The 16,212-nt window shown below is 46.1% G+C and overlaps 1 long non-coding RNA gene across 1 annotated transcript; it reads right to left on the bottom strand.

Annotated features, from left to right (window-relative positions):
• Positions 1–1,598: 1,598 nt before the first annotated feature.
• Positions 1,599–6,254, bottom strand: LOC140212853 (uncharacterized). Its single transcript, XR_011889812.1, has 2 exons — positions 6,167–6,254; positions 1,599–4,410 (listed from the first exon to the last, which is right to left on the bottom strand). It is a non-coding gene; the product is annotated as an uncharacterized lncRNA (long non-coding RNA).
• Positions 6,255–16,212: the final 9,958 nt, after the last annotated feature.

The raw sequence follows: 16,212 nt of genomic DNA, 5'->3' as shown, positions 1-16,212 counted from the left end.
TTATACGGAACCTGACGGCGACGGCGATGCCGACGGCAGAAATGCGGGGGAGTGTCTATATAATCGTTATCGCAACAAAAATGTTATTCAATAGACTGTTCCAGGTGCAAAAGCCGGCGTGATAGCGCGTCCTATGGCTTATGTTATTTTCTTCGTGTTCGACGAATTGTCACACAGACAACAAGAGTGAGCATAATGCCTCGCTATTCTTCACGCACCAGCTTGCGTAGCCGAATTCCAAATTTTTGTTCCCGCTATAGAGAAATGGACAACCAAGAAAATCTAAGCAAATGTCCAGCTGTTGAAAGCCTTCTAGTGAACGTTTAACTTATTCGAAAAACGCAAATGTCTCAAAGTGGCTTGAAAAGCTTTTATGACGTACTAATGCAAATTAGCATTGCGTAATACTCAATGCGACCGTTATCTGTCATAAACTTGCTCGTTTGTAATAAAGTTCCATTCATTAGTTTTCGGCAGCTTACGATGGAAACCTAATTCTTTTTGCAAAATATTCTTGAATAACCAGTGAGATATAAACACTGATATAAATGTATATAAACCAAATAAGAAGCGATATTTTTCAGAAATTCCGTATTTGATGGTGGTATTTGAAGGTTCTATGTTAGTTTGTTTCCTTTTCTACGTCTTTCGTTTTTCTCGGGCGTGTTTGTAGCATCGGTACGACGCTTTTAAACAGGGGGCACTGACACATGCACGTCCTTTTTCTTGGGACACTATTGACGCGTTAACTTAATGGTATCGTTCAGTGCAAGACACGTCTGCATGGCTTGGAACATCCGCGAATATCATCGTTGAATTTTGTGCCATCTGAGTCTTTTGAAGGCAAATAACGTAAAAGTTCATGGTAAAACTGAGGTTGGTTCGCTGGTATCCTTTGACGGATATTTCAATGTCGTTGCTTGGGTTATTTCAATTTCCTTGGTATTTCAAAGCGCAGGCAAGTTTTGTTGCAGGAAATGTGAAATTTATTTTGCCCATACCATGGCGCTTGGCCAAGGACACAGTGGTGAGAGAGAGCGGCGCGGTGCCGTTGCAAAACCACTAGTGACGATGATGGAGGCTGTATCCCCGTACAAAAATTATTGAGAAGGCATCAAAATATTGTTGGTAAGTGTTGAGTTTTTAATGAGGAATTGTTGAGAGTTTGTTGGTGAATAGCTGGTTGAGTGTTGAGGACTCTTGAATATTGACCACTGAAATTTAATTGAAACACCATTGGGTACCTCAATGTTGCATAATTGTTAAGTTACCATTGGAAGTCCATTGTGTTTAGACGGCCCGTTGTATACGTTTTGTTGAATGGTTGTTGAGTTACCACTGATTCTGCGTTGAACTGACGTTGTGGTAGTTCTGTTGACCTGTTGTTGAGTTATTATTGCCACAGCATTGAAAAGCACATTGTGGCACAGTTGAGATGCCATTGAGATTTCAGAAGTCGCCATTGAAACATGATTGACGTTTCGTTGGGCTAGCATATTTTTATTTATATATTGAAATTGCTTTGCTGTTCACACTTGCATGCCCCGGTGCCTGCTCATAACGTTCCCAAACACAAACAAAATCAAAGGAGAGACTGATCAACTTGAAGTACCTTTATTTACACTAAAGATGCGTGCACGTGAAACATTATTACAGAACATAAGGCACCACTACATCGAACCTGGAGACATAGGCTAGAACCTACAGCACTCTAGCAGTGTAAATACATCTGAAAAGACCTATACATATGAATCCAATCAAAACGATCATTGTGCTCTTCACTTTCGACTTAAGTTTATGACTAAAAGGCAAAGCGACTCAAAAGGCAGGGCTTAAGCATACCCTTGTAACAACCAACTTTGAACACATGAACACTTGAAGCTGCTTGCATGTGAATACACAAAAGACATCTGAATATGTTACATTAAAATGTTGCGCACACTAACACATCACAGGAAGAGCTACGGCTGACTGTGAGAAGGCAAAATAACAAACTTCAAACAAATGACTTCACATAAATATATACAAGCTTTAGCACACGTCATTCACCGCGATTAAAATTTAATGAAGTACCAAAGTACACTTGCCTGAGCTTTGTCTTCGAGGTATATTTTCATGTTGCCCAATTATTTTATAAAATAACATCCCTCAACTTAGCTATTATTTCACGAGACATCATTTAGAAAGCTGTCGGGCACGATGAACACCTGAATCATGTTTCTGACAAGCCAGGATTGCTTTCTTCAGAAATAAACTTGTAAAGCTTTTGTGTAATGAAAGCAGCTTATCTCGCTGGCACAAGTCAAGAACAAACAGTACACCATTTGATGATGTTAATTTGGGGTACAGTAGAGTTTGTTGGTGGCATTTCCTCAATTTAGTGAGCGCATTTTCAGGTAATTTTTCTGGACTTCCACAAAGCTAATTAAAGCACTTTTTGGGGCCTTTTTCCCTATACCCAGCAACTAAGTGGTACCTCAGTCAATAAAGAGATAAGGAAAGGCTAATACCTTGAACGATAAGAGAAAAAATAATTATTTAGCACAGAAAATTGGTAGTAACACACGGTTAACACAATTCCAAACAGCCAAATATATGGTCAACTGCACTTTCAGTATCAAGCACCCCAGAAATAGTCATAAAGGATGAGAAAAGGTTCCAATGACTCGACAGCCAGATTGGTGAGACAGTGAAAAACGCAAATAAATGCATATACGAAACACCAATTACCTCAATTTAGCAGATAAAATGTTACTAAAATAGCACCAGAATTTTGCTGCATAAAATACATAAAGGTTGCATAAAAATTAGGACAAAGCAGTAACTGAAAGACGGAGGGAGCTACAGCACCCATGTTGAAAACAATTACAAGGAAAATGATATATATGCATATTTAAGCTCACAATTTTGGCTCTAACATATAGAAAAAGAACGCATGCACATAAAGCATAAAAAGGTTCATGTGCCTGGAGAATGCAGCGCAGTACAAAGAAGCGTCATGAGAACCGAAAAGTAGATCTTACTCCGAATGCTTGCAACCTACAATCAGGCATGTGTCATGTCATGCCTTGAATGGATGAAATGCATAAATCTTACACACAAAGGTAATTACCATCACTCTTATTGGCTTCCTCCGGGGACTCCTTGAAGTTGAACTAGAAAAATGTACTCAGTGTCAAAAACAAAGAGAAGATAAGACCCTATAGCGTTCTTCCTGAAATAAACAGCGCAAATAACTTCATGTATCAATTCTATGGACACTTCGCCAATTCGGTGTACATTTATATTTGACAACCACCCAAACAGAGACGAGAAGGATGAATTAAGGTAGGAACACACATGAACGCTGACTCAAGTAGAAGTTTATTCGTGAAGACGAAGATTTTAAACACACTGGCCAACTTCGCAAAGAAAAAGCCATGGATGCGCAGCAGAAACAGCCCGGCACAACAAAAAAGGACCGAAATACGTCCTGTAGAATAAGCATGTGCGTCAAAAACTAACAAAAACATGAAAACTGGAAGGTTTGTCCTGTAAGTGATATTAACGAGAAGTACTGCAGCAACTCTTTCCCACTAAGGGTCACAGAAATCTTGCTTATGAATATTTCTTCGTGATCAATAAATAATGGTTCCATAAGTCCTCTTGTGTTCTGGTCTTTGTGATGAAACAATCGTTCTTTCTGCTCTATACCGCAACACCAGAGGAGTTCCAGAAGCAATATTTATTGATCACAAACGAAACAAATGCATAAGCAAGTTATCTGTTGCCCTTAGTGGGAAAAAGTTGCAGTTCTCAAAAGAGTATTTCTCGTTGGGTAGTATCACTTATCGGACAAATCTTTCGCTTTTTCGAAAGATTTGTCCGATAGTTCTCGTTTTTCACGCACCTTTATTCTACATGACATGGCTTTTTCATATTTTTTTCTTGTCGCACGTGGCTGTTTCTGCCACGCATGCACGGATTTTTACTTTTGCCAAGTTGACCAGTGTGTTTAATACCTTTGTCATCAAAAGCAAACTTTTAGTAGAGCTTGCGCTCGTGTGTGCTCCTACCTATTTCGTCGTCCGCCTCTGTTCGTGCTGCTGTTTACAGTACGCACGTATCACTTGGTTAGGCTGGTAAACATTCTCACAAACAAAAGTAAATGCCTCCTCTCAAAAGGTAGCCCATCCTTTACTACTAAACGCCAGCGCAAATCGAAAGTAAGCCTTCACAGCGTCCATGCGGCAGCTAGTACACCACAGAGCAGCACAAAAAATTGTTGAAAATCCCACTTGATGGAGAGTGGCAACAGAGATGCGAGCTTGCTAGTGAATCAGCCACATATCAACGGGTGTCTTTTTCACGACGCCAAGGTGCTTTTGGCGTACAACACTTTAGCGCATGGAAATCTGCTGCATACGTAACCTGTGAGAAGGGTATGTGGACAGAAAATGATTACGCGGATTAAGAATCTGCCACACACTGCACATAACTACGCACGAAATAGAAGTACACACTATACTGGCAAGTAAAAATTTGCGACTCTTTACGAGTGCCGTCGAGAAAAGGAAGAAATGGGTTGCTACGGTAAATGTTAGCTAAAACACGCACAGCGATGTTTCACAGTGGGGAAAATATTCCCGGTTCTCTCGCAGAACCAAAGACCACGCGACAGTGCATAGCCGATACCAAACAGATATCGAATCTTTGGGTAGTAGTAGATGGAATGACCTAAACATACGCCGAGAGCGATGCGAGCGTGAGCGTGCCTGTACGAGTGAGAACATGTACCGCTTCATTGGAGCTAGCCGCTCCGGCGTGGCTCCGATCATCTCGCGCGATTTGTGTGCAGAACGTCGCGTACACGCCCTCGCGTGTTTTGCTCGGTAGCGTCCGCGCAGTGAGCTAGCTTCATGCTCGCGTCATTCTTCACCGCGCAAACGGTGCTCGAGTGCGACGCTTAGCTCGAGGCGACAACGCGCCGATTGGCGCTCCTTTCACTTCTGGAAACAACGCACATTCGGATCGGTCCAACTCAAAGAGGCAGCAGAGAACGGTGGCATGTTTCGGTTATCGCCCATTAAAATTGTACAGTACGCCTTCAACGGCAGCCCGCCGCGCTAGATAAAGATGCTTACTGCGGTAGTTTTGGCGGTGATAGGCGATAAGGCGAGCCCGTCGGCGGCTGTGTTCTTTGCCGACGTCGTCACCACACCACAGCGTTCATTTGCGCTGTGTATCCGTGTACAGTCACCGCGCGGAAGCTGTGACTAATCGGTTAGCCGTTCTCCGCAAATCCCAGAGAGGCGAAATATATTTCACGGTGCGCCGCATCATTAGCCGCAACCTAAATCGAGGCGCGCTTAACCGCTACGGCACAAAAGATGATCACAATAACCGTATGGTATACGATGAGCCACTACGGAAAAAAAAAATAATTCAGATGTTCCACGTGCCAAACCAACGATCTGATTATGAGGCACGCCGTAGTTGGGGACTCCGTATTAATTTTGACTGCCTGGAAATTTTTACGTGCATACAATGCACAATGCACGAGCGTTTTTGCATTCCGCTCCTTTCGAATGCGACCGCTGCAGGGATCGTTTCCACGACCTCGAGCCCCAAATTGCCACGGAGGCCGCCACAGTTACGAAATGCGTAAGCGTGAAGTGCAACACTGCCTTCCGGTTCGAGTGTGGTACAAGCGTAGCACAGCTGCACACCTGCTGCACGATTATTTGTCGCGGTTCTCCTAAGCTCGTAGTGCCGTCCTGAATACCTTGAAAGGCAGCGCGCCTCTCACGTATCGGAACGCAATAACAAGTGCTTAGACGGCATACGTGAGCCCCCATGAAAGATGACGTGGCCACTGTACAAAATTATCACTGCGCAGAGAAGCCGATCCTTATGTTCCACTTGTGTTCTCTCACACAAATGAAGGAAACGTTATTGGACAGGAACAAATGAAGCAATGCAATTTTACGCACTTGGGGCGCCGCTGCCTCTTCGCCTACCATTGTTTCAAACGAAGTGACGGCGGCAGCGAGAGTTAGTATCGCGCGCATTTGCTCCGGGGCATGCGGTTTGCTTGAAGAAAGTGAACGGTGTGCTTAACATGTCACGCTCGCCAATGTCAAAATAGAAAAGAAGGCTACGTGCCCAAGAAAACGAGATTACTTACCTATCTTCAGAAGTGCGGCTGCGACTGTTTCGGGGTGCCTTCTCTCCGACAGGCATCATGGCCTCTGCCGCGCAACTCATCAAAACCGTCAGGCTCGCACACGGAGGAAGGAAACTAAGGAGAGGCCCTACCCCCTCCGCGCGCTGGGAGAAAAGTGTGGCGGAAATGACGTCGTAGGCTCTCATTTTTTTTGCTGCTTTTTTATTTTTTTGCTGTATGGCCACGCCTTTTGGGCCACAATGGCGGCGTTGTAATGGTTTTGAGCGCTCACACGTGTTACTCTGGTAGGTTTCGTGCCGTGGCAAAGGCGCTGTGTGGGCGGGTTTGCGTTAGTCACCGTGTCTTGTTGCGCTGTGTTACCTGCACCGTGCTCTGCCGTATGTTGCGCGAGCGCGCGCGCTCCGCGCGCGAAACCACGCGCAGCGCGGCGTGGTTTCGCGAAAGATGTAAACAAGAGAGGAGGGTGGCACAAAAAGCGGAGCATCGCCATGAGCAACGCCAACTTCCGGCTTCACTTTTGCTTCACAAAGAGTGACGTCAGGGCCTCTCCTTAGTTTCCTTCCTCCGTGGGCTCGCACATCAGTAGAAGACTAGTAGCTGGGTGAGCCAACCACTTCAACAGATAAACGTCCCACTTATCGTCGTTAAAGCATTTCACTAAAATGTGCGCCATGATGTCCAAAAAGAAAATACTTTCATCAAAAAGCACGAGCCGTGAACCACCGCACAACTGCAACCGAATAATTGAGTCCGAAAGCCGTTCACAGCTTCACTATCGTATTCAGGTATAAAAACGTTTCAAACGCAAAATAACGGCACTTAAGAACCGCTAATTAATTAGCAATAATTTTTCATCAACTAACCTTGATAAATTTTAAAGAACTACCTAATTTGTACCGTAAACAATAAATACTAGGACCAAAAAATGTGACTACGAATCTAGCGGTAACCGTGTGTACTGTTGCAAAAGTGTGCGCATAAAGAAGCTCGGTTGCACCCGCTTGCGCGCACACATAGACACCCGAACGCTACCTTAACGTTTGTTGCGCCACCTAGAATTAAAGATTGCTACTAGTTTTGCTATTTTTACAAGAATAAAGCTTTTAAAATAATTTATAGCGTCTTTCCAGATGACGAGGCGACAAGTAAGGCACGATAAGAGTTTGTTACCTGTATTTCTTTCATTTCTCTTTGGTGTGCTTAACTGAACATACCAGACCTGCAGGCTTGGGACATGAGAGGACGACAGTTCGGCGAGGCTCAAATAAATCGCGTGCTTCTTGTAAGGCGAGAAACGGGAGCAGCCGCAGATACAGCGATTAGCTGTGATACTGTTGCGACTGTTGCTGAATCCGAAGCTATTTGAAGTCAGTGGTTACAGCGGCTGCGCGCTGCGATCTCAAAGCGCGTTCATTCTTTGATCTCTAGTACCACGGACATTGGATAAAAAACTATATTTGCTTTGCGGACAGAGGGTACGTCGCAGGAAATTCGAAGACCTCACCCGTGTATGTTTGTAGCGTGTGCGCGCTTGCATCTTACGGTTCCCACAGTGCGTCCGATGTTCGAAGGTAGCGTCGTCGCCTGTCCGCACCTGTCTTATAGCCGGCCGCGCTGCCGCCGTGTCTACTTTTGGGGAACTCTACATGCGCGTAGTCACCGTGTTTGCAAGTGAATTTCGCATTCTTCTGCTCCCCGAAACATGCTCATTTCGGATCGTACCAATGGTTATGTCATCTAGTGTATGGTAAAACGACGATGGCATTTGTACACCGGCGAAGAAATAAATCGTTATGAACTTGGGCGGTCATGAATCTAGTCTAACGTTGCAGTTTTTACGTAGCGAAAATGGCTACGAAAGTGGGGCGGTCCCGGAGATAGGCGCTTCAAAGCACCAGCTGTAGCGACAGCACCAGGAAGTGGCACGCGGCGCACACGCCAAGCATTTCAGAGCTTACTGGCTTTCGAATGAGAGGAATATGCGCGCGCTCATGGCCTATTGGTTAGAGTACCGGGCTCGACGGCCGACGTTCGATTCCACCCCATTGGTCACACATAATTTTCTTTTAATGAAAGCGAGGCGAAACAAGAAACTACCTGCCGCGAAGTGACAGGAATGAGGTTGGAACACATCGCAAAACATGTTTGGAATGTCTTCAATGCGAGTCCTAATTATTGTATACTGGACTAAACTGCTACACAACAAAAAAAATCTAGAAAAATCAACACAAATTACCGAATAAATTGTTTATTGAGAACTCTAAACGGTAATATTGTTGTGCAAGGGTTGAGTGAACTCGATTGCTCTTGAAAATTTGTTGAAGTCCGTTGTTTCCAAAATTGCCCCAACAATATATCAATGGTTAATCAACAGTCATTTTTGTACGGGTCCGGTGTTACAAGAGATTGTGGTGGATGGGGCACGTTAGTGCTCATGACTCATTGGTAATCATCAAAAGGCGGTCTGTGGCATCGACATATGCACGCCACGAATACCGAAATTCCACAATCTATAACAAATTAAGTGTTTGTGTGCTGCGCTAAAGTTCTGGCTGACATGGCAACTGCCGTACAGATTGAAAAACTATCTGGGGGATGGTTGTGCAACCACTTGCCGGGAACGAGAACGACGAGAGTTGACCGATAGCCCCGAGTTTTATTATTCATATCATAAGAAGCCAACAACCAAGGATACCAAGGAAGTTCTTTGGTGTGTTTTTTTGTCAGCTTCCTATGATATCGTCTGTTCGAGGCAAGGGCGTCAAACAAAGTGCGCCTACACAATAACGTCTGCGTACATCAAGGGTGCCCCGACGGTAGGCAGCGGGATGACAGCTGGCTTCCACTCGCGACATACTCCTTGATGACATTCTTCAGCCTCTTGAACAATGAGGAGTATTGTCAACGTTCCAAAAGGGCACCAAGGACACCTGTCAAGCAACTCCTTCACTCGCGTCTTCCTTTCCCAGGTGCAACAGGGGCGATACACTTGCACCTAGTGCGAAACGCGAGATAGTGTTAACCTGGGAGGGTCAATAAATTGCAGCTACTCTTCGTCAAAAGTTCAGTATATGGATACGTGTATTTAGTTATCATTTTCTCGGACACTGCCTTTCACCCAATGACAACATAAAGTTATCGCTCAGCGCAAGATGCGTCTGCAAGTTTAGAACTTTCTGGAACGTTATCCACGGTTGTATGAGCTGTCTGTTGCTACCGACGCTTGCGTAATCTAATTAAATGCGCGAAGTCAATGGTGAAGTACTTTCTGGAGGACGCGCGGGCATCAGCGATTAATCTTTAAACCGATGACCCGTGCGTAAAAATCGACGCGCCTGAGCGAAAGTACTGATTTTAGACCACAGCCGACAGTATTAGCCGCTATCGTAGTGCTTTGAGCGTAATATTTGTGTGGCACATGTTCACTTAATGAAACGTGAGTTAATTGATCAAGAGTTTTGCTGCTGCGTTTTTCAGTCACTACTACGTGATAGTACGTCTTGTACAGCACACTGATCATTGACACTGTAGTGAAATTTCTTGTTACTAACATCTGGAACGCGCAGTTTTCTGTTCTCTTAGAGAAATTCGTGATTGTCTCGCACGCCGGCATCATTAACCTGGCTTGTTTAAACAATATTACAACGCCTTCAATGGCATTTGCAAATATTGGTAGAGTAGTGAGGGCAACAAATTGTCTTGCTCAATTTTTGCATTGAATTTAAAGCTTATGCCCCCCAGCAGAAGCTGGCTCATTTTTAGTTTCTTTGGTGCAGCAGAAAATTTGTAAATTGCTTTGCAGGTTGCAAGCAGTACACTTCAGACAATTACAAACAGATTCTTACAGAAACCCCAGAATCATGCACGCCATATATCCAGACATTTACACTACAAAAAGATGCACATCGTGTGGCGAGGTTGCCACACTAAATCACATGCTATGGGAGTGTCGGTACTTAACAAACAAGTCGGGCAGTGCCGACCCCTCCCTCTCTTCCATCGCCAGCCTCCGCTCACGCTGGAAGACCGCACTGCTCAGCTCGAACCTGACAGAACAACTCTGGGCCGTCCAGTTAGCCGAGGAAGCCGCTTCGAGACAAGGTCTCGGAACCGCGTCCGCGGCGGTTGCCCAGACCCACTAAAAGGACGCCGGACTCAAATCTTATTGATTTGAAAATAAAATTTACGCTCTTGTCGCGTTTCAAGCGTGTAGCAGTCTAGCATACGTAGGTTCTAAATAAATAAATTGACGCTTCCGGAAACATCTGTTTTGGGTGACCGAATCCGATATTGAACGCCATGCTTCTGCATACTGCAAAAACTAGAAATGATTTCACGAGATGAAAAAGAAATACATCATATCACCTATGCTTCGCCCTGTTTCGTCCTTCGTCCTTCGTCCTGGCGAACTGCTGTAGCGTTTTGTCGTCGAGCAAAGGAATTGCAGTCTGAATTCAATAACGACCGCCTGTCTGCGCCGTTGGGTGTCAGAGCGGGCATCGCAAGACTTGCCATGTGGAATCGCACTGCTCACTAGCAAATGGCACGGTAATGGCCACTTACTTTCTGACGTCAGACAGTCGATATCGAAATGGTAGTCAATTTTGGTAAAATCGGTTTAGAAGAAGCAATTTCAGAAGAAATTTCGAGTTGAAAATTTTCGATGAGACCCATGTTTTTTTTGTTCGTATATATAACCTACTCTAACCTCTCCTGCTAGTTACAATCATAAAGTGATAATTTCTGGACGACCATATCATAGCCCCACTGAGCTTTACCACCCATACACCGACATCGAATGCACTTAATGTACCCTGTGAGCCATTAAGAAATGAAAATATGACAGCATTTAAATCACCACAGCAAACATAACGGTGTGCTTTGCTGTTTAATGTTGTACGCTATGAAGGAAATAAAGGAAGGCGGGTATTGTTTCCGGTATTGTCATTTCTTTGAGGAATAGGAATATGAAGGCCTGGTAAGGGGGACATCCATGAGATGAAAGACGGCGATGGCACCGTCAGGGGCAGGCGGCGCGTAATAAAATAAGGCAGAGTTTACACCTTGGTAGGTGAGAGGAATCTGCTTCCCAGAGAACAATCCGCCAGAAACTTCTGCAGGAAAGTAAGAACTACAAGGTAAATGTGGCTGACTGAATTGAGGGAAGGACCTTTTAAGAGTCGAATGAACTGACCGAACAGAAAAACCGTGATTGAACTTGTCTTAAAGAAACTTCAAGGCTTGAAGCCATAGGCAGTGCCACGGGAAGCGCACGTGCCTGTTATGGGCCGGTATTTTCGAGACAGCAGACGTACAACGCTGGACGCCGCTTAGCTTACAATAACCAAGATCAGTTTATGGAAACTTTCGCTATCGATTAAAATGTCTATTCGAGTTTTCTGAAAGTCGTCGGCTGTCCGGCAAAGTCAATGAATTATTGCTCTCTAAGAGTGATGGATCAGTAAGGGAAATTTGTAACGAGTCATTATAACATCATCCCATGTCCCAGTTAAGCCAAATAGTTTCCCTGGCGAGTATCAATATAAATGCGACCCCGAAGAATGAATCGGTGGTGCCCGGAACGAAAGAAACCACGGATAATGTAAGCGTATCTGCCACCGTAATTGACATGGTGAGCCACGGTATGTTACAAAGGGAGATCAAAACGAGTACCTTCTGGCAGTTCAGCTGCGGTAGGATACGTGACAAACTATAGTAAGCAATGAGAACGGCCTAGTTGGCTGCCTATCTTGCACATTCTCCTCGGGAAAATATACAATGATGACAAGAAGGAAAGCAAAAACAATCATTGTCTTCCGTTATAATTTTATTCGCGAAAGCAACGCACACACCTGTATATATATATATATATATATATATATATATATATTGGCACGCGCTTCCAAAAAGGACTGGCGAAGTTGAATGGAGATAGTTGGCTTCTGAAAAACAACGGAGACGGGATCAGGCTATCGAGCGGGCCGAGGTAGCACGCACACTTCTTCCTTCTTGGCTGTCCTGTCTCTTCTTTTGCACTGCCCACTCTACTGCAGTGGCATTTCTCCCTTTCCTCGAAAAGAGAATCGGCTGGATGGTTAAGAAACGATGTAAAGGAAACAAAAAGGTTGTCTAGGCAGATAGTGCCGCAATGAACACAGTGACCGCCACAGGAAAGACACAAGTACAAGATTTAAGCGTGACGTGCAGAGTCCAAAGAAACGGAGGTATCCGCATTAACGGCACATATGAGCGCAAATATTAAAAAAATAAAAACTAAAGAAAACATAATCAGGAACGCGCAATTTAAGGATTTATGGGGAAGAAGTGAACGATGTCAAGACTAGGTTGTTGTCTACGCCCTCTGTGAGCCGCACTGTCCGGAACGACTTCGTAATTCCCGTCACTAATGCGGCGCAGCACTTTGGATGGCCCAAAATACCGGCTGAGCAACTTTTCACTAATGCCACGGCGTTGAACGGGAGTGCTCACCCACACTTGGTCACCGGCGTTGTAGCATACTTGTCTGTGGAGGATGTTATAACGCCATGCATCTGCATGCTGCTAATGACCGATGCGAATCCGCGCAAGCTAGTGAGCTTCCTTAGCTCGCTGGGCAAATTCTGCGGCGTCAATAGTTAAGCACTCGTCGTCTCGACACGGTAGCATAGCAGTAAGCATCGTCTGAACTTCGCGGCTGTAAAGGAGACAAAATGGGGGGGGGGGGGGGGGGGGGTGAAACGCGACGTTTCTTCTACGGCGGTATTATACGCGAAGGTCACGTAACGCAAAACATGACCACATGTTTTGTGCTGGACGTCTATGTACATAGAAATCATGTCTGGGATGCTCTTATTTGAGTGCCCCGTAAGTCCGTTGGACAGCGAATGGTAAGCAGTAGTCTTTCGATGCCTAGTGTTTCTCAAGTGCAAAATTTCGTCCATGAGCTGAGCTGTGAACGCCGTCCCTCGGTCTATGATTACAGTGGACGGGGTACCATGATGCTAGACAATGTGGTACATGAAGAACTGCGCTACCTGGGAAGCCGTGTCTCGTGGTAGCGCCTCTCTCTTGGTATAGCGCGTTACAGAGTCAGTCCCGACAATCACCCACTTGTTGCCTTCAGTTGACAGAGGAAAAGGCCCAAGGATGTCCAAGCTGACTTGGTCGAATGGCTTGTAAGGTGGTTCGGTGGGTTCCAATAACTCGGCGGGCTTCATGGGCATTGACTTTCGCCGCTGACATTCGCGGCAGCCTTTAACGTGTAGCTTGACGCTTGCCGAAAGACCGAGCCAGTAATACATCTCGCGTACTCTGGCAAGCATCAGTGAGGAGCCTAATTGGCCATATGTGGGCTCGTCATGGCAAGCGAAAAGAATGTCATCCGCAAGTCATTTGTAACCACCAGGTGGTAGGCTCGGTGATTTGAACGGGCGTTTTTCTTGTAAAGCACATTGTCTCGCATACAGAAGGACGTCACTAGGCGACATAGATGTCGTGGAATGGCGTTGGCCAGCCCTCTAAGTGGTCGATGATAGGTCAAATGTCAGCGTTGTCACGCTGCCGTCTTATCAAATCCGATACAGTAATGGTGCCCAGGAAGCCGTCATCGTCCTCTGACTCTCGACTGACAGATTCAGCGAGTGCACGCGACAGTGTGTCAGCGTCTTCGTGCTTGCGGTCAGACTTGTAAACGATAGTGACATCAAATTCCTGTAGCCGCGAGCTGCACTTTGCCAGTCGTCCTGAAGGATCGTGTCTGTTTGCAAACAAGGATAGGGCATGTAGGTCAGACACCACTTTGAATGGCCGGCCGTAGAGATAAGGGCGAAACTTCGTGATCACCCAAACACCGCGAGACACTCTGTTTCTGCGGTAGAGTAGTTCGCCTCGGCACAGACAGCGAGCAGCTAGCATAAGCAATTAATTACTCTTTCATTGCCGTCATGACGTTGGACGAATACTGCGTCAAGAACGATGTTACTGTCGTCAGTATGTACCTCGGTGTCAGCGTCGTCGTCAAAATGGGCCACGATGGGTGCTGGCTGCATGCGTTGTCGTAGTTCAGCGAAGGCACCCTGTTGCTTGTTTGCCCAGGCAAATGGCCTGCCATCCCTTGTAAGGCGAGTCAGGGGTTCCGCTATCTGCGAGAAATTGTCAATGAAACGGCAATAATACGCACATAAAGCTAGGAAACGCCACACGGCCTGCTTGTCGGCCGGATGAGGAAAAGCGGTTACCGCGGCAAGCTTGTCGGGGTCGGGTCGCACTCCTCTAGCGCTTATGATGTGCCCAAAAAACTTGAGCTCTTCATAGCTAAACTGGAACTTTTCTGGTTTAAGCGTGTGATCAACCGATCGGATCGCTTCTAGCACATTCTGCAGGAGATGAAGGTGTTGCTGAAATGTTTCAGAAAAGACTACTACGTGATCGACATACACGAGAGAAGTCTGCGACTTCAGTCCAGCGAGGACCGTATCCATCATTCGTTGCCACATAGCTGGAGCTGAACACAAGCAGAAAGGGAGCTCTCGAAATTGAGGGGCCGTCGGAAGTGACAAAGGTAGTTTTTTCGCGGTTTCCTTCGTCTAGCTCAATCTCCCAGTATCCGCTTTTCAAATTGAGTGACGAAAATTACTGGACGCGCCGCAGTCTGTCTAACGAATCGTCGTTACGTAGCAGTGGGTGCACGTTCCTTTAAGTTACGTTTCGTTACCGGTAGTCGACGCAGATGCGTAGTGTTCGTCTTTCTTTCTAACAAGAACGACCGGAGACGACCATGAGCTCTTGGAAGGTTTGATAACACCGTTTTCAAGCACTTTTACTTGCGCACGAATCACTTCGCGTTCTTTCGCCGACACGCGGTAGGGATGCTGGCGTATCGGGCTTGCGTCGTCGCATGTGATGATCCTGTGCCTTGTTATTGAAGTCTGGTGAACCTTAGACAAATTTGCGAAACATGCCCTAAATTCAAGCAAGAGCTATCGCAGCGTTGCCTAGTCATCTTGCGATGGCGCTGAGTTAATGTCGATGTTACCCAGTGACGTGTCACCCACTGCTTCAGAGGCAAAACATTCAGCTACGTTCTTGATTTGTCGGCGAACGCAATCGAAGTAGAGCAGAAAAGGTGCCGATGCTCGTTGCTGAAGTTGGTGACAAGCAACTGAGAACGGCCATCACTAAGCTGCAGCACACTCCTAGCCGCATAAACACCTTGCTTCGGAAGATGTGATAACTTACTTTCTTCTATCACTTCACGTTCGCGCATTCCACAACGCCTAACATTGATAAGGACATTGGCTCGTGGAGGAAATGCAACACTTTCTGCGGAAACACGAAGGGCGTCGCCACGTCGGTTCTCCTCGTATCAGTTGATTGCTCGATCGGCTGAGAAAGTGCCTGCGCCTTCCCGTAGGTCAATAACAGCGCCCTGTTCTTGCAGAAAGTTAACCCCGAGAATGACGTCGCAAGAGCATTCGCGTAGGACAAGGCAGCTGGCCGCGAATGTAGATCCTCGAATCCGAACTCTAGTGGTGCAGGTTCCCAGCGGAGTAACGACGTGACCACCAGCCGTCCAAATCAGCGAGCATTGCCAAGGAATAATTACTTTCTTTAGACACATAGTCATCTTCACGCTTATAATTGAAATGTTAACACCGCTATTCACTAAAGCGCTAACCGCGTAACCGTCGATCACCACCGATATGGCGTGCTAAATCCAGTCATTCTGTTCAGCTGCACTTGAGGTCAGATCGGTGCCCGTCCTTGTTCGCGTCAATCGGAGGTCTTCAGCAAGTCGACTGCCAGCGTCCTCGCCCCCAGAGGTCGCTGTAGTTAGTTTTCCCAGCGGGGACTTTTTGTTCGTGCGTTGGAATATCGCTGGGGCGGTGTTCAACATCGCCTTGGAGATGGCGAGCGTGACTGTCGTCCGGCAGGCTGTGGCGTGCGCTGTTGAGCCAGATAATGCTCAGTATCCTTGGGTCGTTGGACAGGTCGGCGTGGCGGCGTGTAGGCGAAACAGCCCCGCAACCAGAGACGTCGTATGGGCA

Source organism: Dermacentor andersoni, chromosome 8 (assembly GCF_023375885.2).
Source record: "Dermacentor andersoni chromosome 8, qqDerAnde1_hic_scaffold, whole genome shotgun sequence".
Classification (NCBI taxonomy): Eukaryota; Metazoa; Arthropoda; class Arachnida; order Ixodida; family Ixodidae; genus Dermacentor; species Dermacentor andersoni.
This window is presented reverse-complemented; position numbering and strand designations above follow the sequence as displayed.